Source organism: Chiloscyllium punctatum, chromosome 30, assembly GCF_047496795.1.
Source record: "Chiloscyllium punctatum isolate Juve2018m chromosome 30, sChiPun1.3, whole genome shotgun sequence".
Classification (NCBI taxonomy): domain Eukaryota; kingdom Metazoa; phylum Chordata; class Chondrichthyes; order Orectolobiformes; family Hemiscylliidae; genus Chiloscyllium; species Chiloscyllium punctatum.
The window spans coordinates 29,116,724-29,126,020 of record NC_092768.1 but is presented as its reverse complement, the minus strand read 5'-3'; the positions used below and the strand labels follow the sequence as shown (position 1 = coordinate 29,126,020).

The 9,297-nt window shown below is 55.4% G+C and overlaps 1 pseudogene; it reads left to right on the top strand.

The window, feature by feature from the left end:
• The window catches only part of LOC140455539 (zinc-binding protein A33-like), a 10,233-nt pseudogene extending 1,188 nt beyond the window's left edge, over positions 1-9,045 (top strand).
• Positions 9,046-9,297: the final 252 nt, after the last annotated feature.

The window sequence follows — 9,297 nt, the reverse complement described above, 5'->3', positions numbered from 1 at the left end:
TTTGTGAGAGGGAGGGGTGTTGGTTAAACCGGTTAAACTTCACGTTGCAAAACTGTTGCGTGTCCCCGGAGATCATATTACATTCCAATTCCAATGTGTGTGTGTCTGTGTGAGGTATGGGGGGTGTATGTCTGTCTGTGTGTGTGTCTATGCGTGTGTGTGTCTGTCTGTCTGCCTGTCTGTGTGTGTGTGTCTGTGTGTCTGTCTCTGTGTGTGTGTGTCTGTCTCTGTGTGTGTGTATGTGTGTGTGTCTGTGTGTGTGTGATGTGCGTCTGTGTGTGTGTGTGTCTGTCTGTCTGTCTGTGCGAGTGTGTGTATGTGTGTGTATGTGTGCCTGTCTGTGTGTGTGTGTGTGTCTGTGTGTGTGTGTCTGTGTGTCTGTCTCTGTGTGTGTGTGTATTGTGCTGTGTGTGTGTGTGTGTGTGTGATGTGCGTCTGTGTGTGTGTGTGTCTGTCTGTCTGTCTGTGCGAGTGTGTGTATGTGTGTGTATGTGTGCCTGTCTGTGTGGTGTGTGTGTGTGTGTCTGTTTGTGTGTGTCTGTTTGTGTGTGTCTGTGTGTGTGTGTGTGTGTTTAACACCCCCACACCATTGTTGCCTCCAATGGGATTGAATCATTCCCGGTTACTATGAGTGAGACCGTTGCCAAGTTGACGCTAGAATTCCCCAATTTCCTTCCTATTGTTGGCCTGTGTTTTAAATAGAGCCATAGAGCTGTCCAGCATGGAAACACGCCCTTCTGTCCAGCTGGTCAAGCCGGCTAGATATCCCAACCTAATCCAGTCCCACCTGCCAGCACCCGGCCCATATCCCTCCAAACCCTTCCTATTCATATTCCCATCCAGATGCCTCTTAAATGTTGCAATTGTACCAGCCTCCACTTCCTCTGGCAGCTCATTCCATACACGTACCACCCTCTGTGTGAAAAAGTTGCCCCTTAGGTCCCTTTTAAATCTTTCCCCTCTCCCCCCATGCTGCCTAGTGTCGGACTCCCCCCATGCTGCCTAGTATCGGACTCCCCCCGATGCTGCCTAGTGTCGGACTCCCCCCACCCCACCTTCCCCCAGACCCAGGAGGACAAGACCTTGGCTATTTCCCTCTATCCATGCCCTTCACGTTTTTATTTAGATTAGATTAGATTAGATGACGGTTTTTATTGTCATTTCTGCTAGACCTTTGCTCACTATTGTATTGTTAAATTATTTTTTTTTCAGGTGGAAGCAGCTCGTAAGACAAGGTAGGAGAGAGTTTTGCACCTTTTTGGTGAAATCACCAGCAGCTTGCTTTGCAAGAAGGCCTTTGATAAAGTTGATTCTTTGATGTTGCCAGGTCCCAGGAGGAGTGTTCCAAGCTGCTGTTGGTGTCTGATAAACTCTGTCTGGGACAGTTCAATAGCCCTTTACAGTATACAGTGTGGAGGGAAATACTGGATAGCATCCACCCTGGTAAGTCTCTCTTTTCTTCCTATTTGTAAGAGTCAGAGCGAGGGATTTAAACAGCTCCGGGATGAATGACGTCCTACTCGTTCATACTGAAAGAACAGCTCCCTTTACTCATTATGATGAAGGTAAAGCCAGCTCTACCCCTTCAATACTGATATTAAAGATTGTCCCCCATCAAACACTCCCAGGACAGGGACAGCACGGGGTTAGATACAGAGTAAAGCTCTCTCTACACTGTCCCCCCCATCAAACACTCCCAGGACAGGGACAGCACAGGGTTAGATACAGAGTAAAGCTCTCTCTACACTGTCCCCCCATCAAACACTCCCAGGACAGGGACAGCACGGGGGTTAGATACAGAGTAAAGCTCTCTCTACACTGTCCCCCATCAAACACTCCCAGGACAGGGACAGCACGGAGTTAGATACAGAGTAAAGCTGCCTCTACACTGTCCACCATCAAACAGTCCCAGGACAGGGGATAGCACAGGGTTAGGGACAGAGTAAAGCTCCCTCTACGCTCTCTCGAACACTCCAGGACTGTTACTGCACGCATTTAAAAGAGATTAAAGCTCTTTCTCCTCTTTCCCTATCAAACACTTCCTAGAGAGGGGCAGCATGGGGGTTAGAGTAAAACCCCCTGTACTCTATTAAGCTGAAAGTAATGCTCCCCTCCACAGTATCCCCATCAAACTCTCCCTGGAGAGGAACAGTCCACGGTTAGATAGAGAGTAAAGCTTTCTCTCCTGTAACCCTGGAATTTATCATCGACTGAATGTAGTCAGCACCTGGATGTGTGGGGAAGGGTGGTGGGGGGGTGGGGTTCACAATTCCTGTGGAATGCCCTTATTTCTCTCCTCAGGAGCTATGGGCTTTATCACTTCCCAACACTCAGGCCGAGCAGCAGTCACCCCCCCCCACAGCTACCCCCAGCCAGAAATCAACATTGAGCCTGTCTACCATTTATCCTGCTCTCTTTCAGGTAGCTCCTGTGACTAAAGGGAAATGGGGGAGGTGGGATTAGGGTGCTGAGTTGGATGATCATCAATGCTCATATTGAATGGGCCCTCTATGTTTATGGTAAAAACAATGACTGCAGATGCTGAAATCAAATACTGGACTAGTGGTGCTGGAAGAGCACAGCAGTTCAGGCAGCATCCAAGGAGCTTCGAAATCAACGTTTTTCGGGCAAAAAGCCCTTCATCAGGAATGCTATGTTTATGGATATAGTGGTGTGGTCTGGTTCACGTTGCGATAGTCTGGAGTTACTGTTTGGGCTGTGGGTGCTGCAGTTTCTTTGACTATCGCTTTGCTCCCTTTAGATTAGATTAGATTACTTACAGTGTGGAAACAGGCCCTTCGGCCCAACAAGTCCACACCGACCCGCCGAAGCGCAACCCACCTACATTTACCCCTTACCTAACACTACGGGCAATTTAGCATGTCCAATTCACCTAACCTGCACATCTTTGGACTGTGGGAAGGAAACCGGAGCACCCGGAGGAAAACCCACGCAGACACGGGGAGGACGTGCAAACTCCACACAGTCAGTCGCCTGAGGTGGGAATTGAACGCGGGGTCTCTGGCGCTGTGAGGCAGCAGTGCTAACCACTGTGCCACCGTGCTGTGTCTCACTTTCTCATACCCTCTCCCCCACCTTGATTATTATTTATTTCTCCCTTCTCCCACCCGCCCACAACCCCTCCCAGAAACGATTTTCTCTCTCCCTTTCCTGGATCTGGTGCTCGGGACCATCCCTAACTCCCCACTGAGTTGAGCCCTTGGCCATTTATAGAGCAGTCTGGGACTCACACAATAACGTCCCCTAACCAGGCTGTGTGAGTAATTGAAACAAAAGGTGACAATAGCCACGTGGACACCCTTTCAGCTGCTCTTTATTCTGACTTTATATTAGATTCACATTTCAGAACCTGCCAAATGCGGGAAATGAACGTTATGCCCCAAGACTTTGAGAATTCCTTACACCAACTTCCTGAAGAAGGGCTTATGTCCGAAACGTTGATTCTCCTGCTCCTTGGATGCTGCCTGACCTGCTGCGCTTTTCCAGCAACACATTTTCAGCACTAACACCACCTCCTTATTTTAATAATCGACCTGTTCAGTGATAGTATTACACAGCTCTGGAGCAGGTGGGACTTGAACCCAGGACTCCTGGACTGGGGGGAGGGACATTACCACTGCGTCACGAGGTGCCCCCCCCCCACCTCCTCCACTCAGTGGGTAGGATGCTCTGACTCCAGTTCCCCATCAAACTGTCCCCCCATCAAACAGTTCCATGTTCCCCCAAAAGATGTTTTTTTTGTTCAATGCAGTGGGGTGAGGACAAACTCAGACCTTTCCCCACCACCCCACCTCACTTTGCCTTTTACTCCCGGCCTTCCCTCTTCCCTTTCCTGAGCTTTTATCTTCCTCTCTCACCGGGTTTTCCTTGTCCACATCGCTGATGGTCCACAGTCTGCCTCATGAAGGACAGTGGCTGCCTCCGGCTGGAGGCGGAGATGGGAACGGGCAGATTAGGGGCGAGGGAAGATGGCGATGTGGGTACGGCACAGGAGGTGTAAACGGTACAGGAGGTGGGTACGGTACAGGAGGTGGGTGTGGTACAGGAGGTGGGTAAGGTACAGGAGGTGGGTACGGTACAGGAGGAGGGTACGGTACAGGAGGAGGGTATGGTACAGGAGGAGGGTACGGTACAGGAGGTGGGTACGGTACAGGAGGAGGGTACGGTACAGGAGGAGGGTATGGTACAGGAGGAGGGTACGGTACAGGAGGAGGTACGGTACAGGAGGTGGGTACGGTACAGGAGGTGGGTACAGGAGGTGGGTACGGTACAGGAGATGGGTACAGGAGGTGGGTAAGGTACAGGAGGAGGGTACGGTACAGGAGGAGGGTTACGGTACAGGAGGAGGGTACGGTACAGGCAGGAGGTGGGTACAGGAGGTGGGTACGGTACAGGAGATGGGTACAGGAGGTGGGTAAGGTACAGGAGGAGGGTACGGTACAGGAGGAGGGTACGGTACAGGAGGAGGGTACGGTACAGGAGGAGGGTACGGTACAGGAGGTGGGTACGGTACAGGAGGAGGGTACGGTACAGGAGGAGGGTATGGTACAGGAGATGGGTACAGGGGGTGGGTATGGTACAGGGGGTGGGTACGGTACAGGAGGAGGGTACGGTACAGGAGGAGGGTACGGTACAGGAGGAGGGTAAGGTACAGGAGGTGGGTAAGGTACAGGAGGTGGGTAAGGTACAGGAGGTGGGTACGGTACAGGAGGTGAGTACGGTACAGGAGGTGGGTACGGTACAGGAGGTGGGTATGGTACAGGAGGTGGGTACAGGAGGTGGGTACGGTACAGGGGGTGGGTACGGTACAGGAGGTGGGTACGGTACAGGAGGTGAGTATGGTACAGGAGGTGGGTACGGTACAGGAGATGGGTACAGGGGGTGGGTATGGTACAGGAGATGGGTACAGGAGGTGGGTATGGTACAGGAGGTGGGTATGGTACAGGAGGTGGGTATGGTACAGGAGGAGGGTATGGTACAGGAGGAGGGTAAGGTACAGGAGATGGGTACAGGAGGTGGGTATGGTACAGGAGGTGGGTATGGTACAGGAGGAGGGTATGGTACAGGAGGAGGGTACGGTACAGGAGGTGGGTACGGTACAGGAGGTGGGTACGGTACAGGAGGTGAGTACGGTACAGGAGGTGGGTACGGTACAGGAGATGGGTACAGGAGGTGGGTATGGTACAGGAGGTGGGTACGGTACAGGAGGTGAGTACGGTACAGGAGGTGGGTACGGTACAGGAGGTGGGTACGGTACAGGAGGTGGGTACGGTACAGGAGGTGGGTACGGTACAGGAGGAGGGTACGGTACAGGAGGAGGGTACGGTACAGGAGGTGGGTACGGTACAGGAGGTGAGTACGGTACAGGAGGTGGGTACGGTACAGGAGGTGGGTACGGTACAGTAGGAGGGTACGGTGCAGTAGGCGATTGTGAAGTGGTGGTTTTGGGGTTGTGGTGTGAGGGGTGATAGTGAAGTGGGGGGGGTATGGGGGTGGGGTGTGGGAGGGTGATAGTGAAGTGGGGGGGTTTGGGGGTGGGGTGTGAGGAGGGGATAGTGAAGTGGGGTGGCTTGGGGTGGGGTGTGGGGGGGTGGGGTGGGGTGATAGTGAAGTGGAGGGTTTGGGGGGTGGGGTGCGGTGGGGCGATAGTGAAGTGGGGGGTTTGGTGGTTGGATGTGTGGGGGGTGATAGTGAATTGGGGGTTTGGGGGGCGCGGTGTGGGGTGATAGTGAAGTGGGGGGGTTTGGGGGGTGTGGTGTGGGGGAGTGATAGTGAAGTTGGGGGGGGTGATAGTGAAGTGGTGGGGTTTGGGGGGAGGGGTGTTGTGGGGAGGTGATAGTGAAGTGGGGGGGTTTGGTGGTGGGGGGGTGATAGTGAAGTGGGGGGTTTGTGGGTGGGTGGGTGTGGGGGGGTGATAGTGAAGTAGGGGGTTTGGGGGGTGGGGTGTGGGGGGGGTGATAGTGAAGTCGGGGGGGTGTGGGGATGGGGTGTGGGGGTGATAGTGAAGTGGGGGGGTTGGGGGGTGATAGTGAAGTGGGGGGTTTGGGGGTGGGATGGGGGGTGATATTGAAGTGGGGGGGGGTTTGGGGGCGTGGCGTGGGTGTGATAGTGAAGTGGGCGGTTTGGGGGTGGGGTTGTGTGGAGGGGTGATAGTGAAGTGGGAGGGTTTGGGGGTGGGGTGTGGGGGGGGTGATAGTGAAGTGGGGGGGCTTGGGGCAGGGTGTGCGGGGATGATAGTGAAGTGAGGGGCTTGAGGGAGGGGTGTGTGTGCGTGTGTGGGAGGGGTGATAGTGAAGTGAGGGTGTGTGGGGGTGGGGTGTGTGTGTGGGGGGAATGATAGTGATGTGGGGGGGTTTGGGGGTGTGGTGTGTGTGTGTGGGCGGGTGATAGTGACGGTAGGGGGTTTGGGGGTGGAGTGGGGGTTGATAGTGAAGTGGGGGGTTGGGGGTGAGGTGGGGTGGGGTTGATAATGAGGTGGGGGTGTCAGTGAAGTAAGGGCTTTGGGGGTGGGGTGGGGTTGATAGTGAAGTGGGGGGGTGGGTTGGGGGTGACAGTGAAGCGGGAGGGTATGGGGGTGGGTTGGGGGTGACAGTGAAGGGGGGTTGGGGGTGGGTTGGGGTGACAGTGAAGTGGGGGGGTTTGGGGGTGGGTTGGGGGTGACAGTGAAGCGGGAGGGTTTGGGGTTGGGGGTGACAGTGAAGTGGGGGGTTGGAGATGGGTTGGGGGTGACAGTGAAGCGGGGGGTTGGGGTGGGTGGGGGTGACAGTGAAGTGGGGGGTTTGGGGTTGGGGGTGACAGTGAAACGGGGGGGTTTGGAGATGGGTTGGGGGTGACAGTGAGTGGGGGGGGTTGGGGGTGACAGTGAATCGGGGGGGTTTGGAGATGGGTTGGGGGTGACGTGAAGTGGGGGGGTTGGGGGGTGACAGTGAAGCGGGGGGTGGGGGTGACAGTGAAGCGGGGGGGGTTGGGAGATGGGTTGGGGGTGCAGTGAGCGGGGGGGTATGGGGTTGGGGGTGAAGTGAGTGGGGGTTGGGGGTGGGGGTGACAGTGAATCGGGGGGGTTTGGAGATGGGTTGGGGGTGACAGTGAAGTGGGGGTTGGGGGTGGGTTGGGGGGTGACAGTGAAGTGGGGGTTGGGGTGGGTTGGGTGACAGTGAAGTGGGGTTTGGGGTGGGTTGGGGGTGACAGTGAAGTGGGGGTTTTGGGGGTGGGTTGGGGGTGACAGTGAAGTGGGGGTTGGGGGTGGGTTGGGGTGACAGTGAAGTGGGGTTTTGGGGGTGGGTTGGGGGTGACAGTGAAGTGCGGGAGCCAGGGGTTTGGGGTTGATAGTGAGGGCGGTTTAGGAAGGGGAAGGAAGGAGAGGTTGGTAACACCAGAGACAATCCCAGAGAGTGAAATATCTGTTTCAGATGGAGACTCCCATCTCACAACGTGAATAAACCATCGAGAAAGACTTGGTGTGGTTGTGGGGAATGCTGCTGGGCTGGGGGGGGGGGGCGTGGGGGGCGGGGGCGTGGGTGGGGGGGGGCGATATTGTTAAAATGAAATGGAAATTGGAGATTCCAGCTCAAGAAATTGCTTCGGGAAATCAAAACCGTGTGTTTAACCTGTTTTATCTTTCTCCACTCTCTCTCTCTTCTCTGTCTCTCTGTCTCTGTCTCTCTCCCTCTCTCTCTCTTCCCATCTCCCCTCTCTTTCTCTCTCTTTCTCCCTTCTTCCCCCCTCTCTCGCCTCTCCCCCCTCTCTCTCCCCCTCTCTCTCTGCCTCTCTATATCTCTCTCTCTCTCACTTTCTCTATCTCTCTCTCTCTCTCTCCTCTCTCTCTCTCTCTGTCTCTCTACCTCTTTCTCTATCTCTCTCTCGCTACCTCTCCTCTCCCCCCTCCATCTCTCTCTCTCTCTATCTCTTTCTCTCTCTCTATCCCCTCTCTCTCTCTCTCTATCCCTCTCTCTACCTCCCGCCCCCTCTCCATCTCTCTCTATCCCTCTCTATCTCTCTATCTCTCTCTCCATCTCTCTCTCTATCTCTCTACCTCTATCTCTCTCTACCTCTCTCTCTCTATCTCACTTGTCTATCCTCTCTCTACCTCTCTCTCTCTCTCTCCCCCCCTCTCTCTCTCTACCTCTTTCTCTCTCTATATATATATCCCTCTCTCTCTATCTCTCTACCTCTCTCTATCTCTCTCTCTCTCTACCTCTCTCTGTCTATCTCTCTCGCCCTCTCTATCTCCCCCTGTCTCTCTCTCGCTCTCTCTCTCTCTATCTCTCTTGCCCTCTCTATCTCTCAACCCCGTCTCTCTCGCTCTCTCTCTCTATTTCTCTCACTCTGTCTCTATCTCCTTCTCTATCTGTCTCTGTCTCTCGCTCTCTCTTCCCCAACCCCCTCCTCCTCACCCCGCCCCCCCCCCCCCCCCCCCCCCCACTCCAGCCCCTGCCTCGCTAACTCTGGACCTAGACACGGCGAACCCTTGGCTCCTGGTTTCCGAGGACCGCACCAGTGTGAGGCTGGGGGATAAAGAGCAGGAGGTACCCGATATCCCGCAGAGGTTTGACCGCGGAGCGTTTGTGCTTGGCTCAGTGGGGTTCACGTCGGGCAGGCACTACTGGCAGGTGGAGGTGGCCAACAAGAGCTGGTGGGGAGTGGGGCTGGCCTCAGAGTCTGCGCCCAGGAAGGGCGAGATTGACCCCACGCCCGAGAGTGGCTTCTGGACCGTCTGGCTGTTCCCCAGCAGGGCTGGGTGGCCCGTACTGCCCCGTCGCTGACCCCCCTCGGCCTGGACGCCAGCCCCAGGAAGGTGGGAGTCTTCCCTGGACTATGGGGCCGGGCAGGTCTCGTTCTACAACGCGGACAACATGTCCCATGTCCACACCTACACCCACCCCTTCACCGGGAGGCTGTACCCCTTCTTCTGCCCCGGACCCAACAAGGGCGGGTCCAACCTGGCTCCCCTGAGCATCTGCGGCGCCAGAGGTCAATAAATCCCACCATCCCAACTGTTTCCGCCTCTCTGGATCCCACGTCCTATCGGGGTTCCCAGGAGGGGAGGTTGGGGTGGGAGGTTGGGGGGGGGGGGGAGGATGGGGGTGCGAAAGAGACACATAGCGATTCCTCCAGCGATGAGAGGGGGGTGGTGGTGTCAATGCTTAAAAGACCAACTCCAGGATGGGGTTGTCTGGATCTCTGTGGCGTTGTGGCTTTCCACTGCAGAGAGCTGAGCAGGTTCACCAGCCCTCCTTGAGCGAGGACCTTTCTTCATTTCACTGCCCAGTGGTTTAC